Source organism: Phacochoerus africanus, chromosome 14 (assembly GCF_016906955.1).
Source record: "Phacochoerus africanus isolate WHEZ1 chromosome 14, ROS_Pafr_v1, whole genome shotgun sequence".
NCBI lineage: Eukaryota > Metazoa > Chordata > Mammalia > Artiodactyla > Suidae > Phacochoerus > Phacochoerus africanus.
The window spans coordinates 11,195,499-11,197,504 of NC_062557.1; positions in this window are offsets into that span (position 1 = coordinate 11,195,499).

Here is a 2,006-nt window from a genome sequence, read left to right on the forward strand (position 1 = left end):
AGGGGCAGAATTTACTCACTGTATTATAACCTAAGGCTCTTATGCGCTTTTGAACTGATCAGTAAGGGAGTTTAAAGGCTGTTCCTATAATTTCTTTATTTCTTGCTCTAATTTTCTTTTTTTTTTTTAGCATTTTCTTTTTTCTTGTTTCTCATAAAAATAGAGAAAAATTTGATGAAGCAAATATGTTTTAAAACTTGCTTTGTTTCAGCAAGTGTTTGATCACTTATATGAATCTGTGCTAGGCATGTATTGCAACTAAAAATGTTCATGTCTAGTCTTTGTGTTTAGGGAGAAATGCTGCAGACTTCCATAAAACGGGTACAGCTGTAGTATTAGAAGAAAAAGGTAAAGAAGATAAGGTCAAGGATACCTAGGCCCCTTGGAATTGAAGGTCATGAGTGTCTAACATCCGTCAGTGACATTTCAGTCTATGGGCAAACTTCCTAGAAGTTGGATCCAGAGGCCACGTATCCAGTCTGATTATTCTGCTTTTTCATATGTTATTAGGGAGGAGCTTACTTGAAATGCATTCAGTATAAACCAAACTGTAAACTTCAGCCTGTAATGAAACTGTAGTCAAAGTACTGAGATGGGAGTTCCTGTCTTGGCTCAGTGGTTAACGAACCCGACCAGCATCCATGAGGATGAGGGTTCAATCCCTGGTCTCGCTCAGTGGGTTAAGGATCCAGTGTTGCCGTGAGCAGTGGTGTAGGTCACAGATGCGCCTTGGATCCCACATTGCTGTGGCTGTGGTGTAGGCCGGCAGCTACAGCTCTGATTCAACCCCTAGCCCCGGGAACCTTCATATGCTGCAGGTGCGGCGGTGAAAAGGCAAAAACAAACAAACAAAAAATGAAAGTACCGAGATGAAGAAGATGGTAACATGGGGGCAGGTGGTTGAATTGTTAGAAATTCACAAGGTTTCCCTTTCACATCTGAGGATACCGATTGATCTATACGGCAACATCCCTTGGCAGATTCTTCCTTGTAGCAGAGGAAAAAAAAGGCATCTCACCAGGCCCTTGACCTAGTTAATAACACCATCGCTATGCTGAGCACCCACGATATTATGGATACTGAAAAAAAAAAATGAGAAGTAGCATTGACGTATTCAGTTGCCAAGGGCATCCATAGCAATCATTGATTATGCCAGGCAACTTACTTAGACCTATGTAATATGGCCATTAATGGAAAAAAAATTCATTGCCCAGGTGAAGAGTATTAGATGATAGAAATAGTGAACCTTCGTAGAATAATCAACAGAGTTCTTTAAAGAAAGTGGCATAGTTAATTCCAGAAACAGGGAAGAGCTTAACAGTGCAATTTAGAAGTCTGTTTCAGTCACATTTGGAAGTGCTTGCTGAAGCTCGCAGCCATGTCCCCTTTGCTGGGGATAGCTTTGCCTCCCCTTTTGGCAGGCTCATGGGGAGGGCCTCTAGCAGCTGAGCCTACATCATGTGACTCCAAACCTAGGATAACAACAGATAGGAGCTGGAGCAGTGCCAGACCCAGGCAGGATCCTCTGAGCTCTGCCCCAGAGGTCTGAGTAAGCACTGACCTGCTGGCAGCTGGTGTAGCTCTATAGAGCGAGCTACAGACTCCCGATGCTGAAATATTTTCTGATAATGCTGCTGATAATTTGATCTTAGTTACTCTGGCCACTGAAGGATGTCTGTCCACATTCTTCTTGAAGCAGATAAGCACAGAATAGAAGCTTGTTAGAGAAAAACATGCACAAGGAGAAGCAATAGATGCTACAGCTAAAATTCCGGAAAACGTGTGGTTAGCGCTAATACGCTGCCAAGCTGCTAAGTTTTAGTTTACTTGAAAGTTTCTTTATTTAGAAAGTGAATCATGACCACATAGTTTGTTTTACCTCATTAAGGCTTTGATGTAATCTTGGACAGCCAAGCCATCCAAAGTACACCATCTTTTTGGACACAGCGAGGACACCTTCTCCCTTGTACTTGAAAGCATAATCTAGGAGCCAGTGGACCAAATCA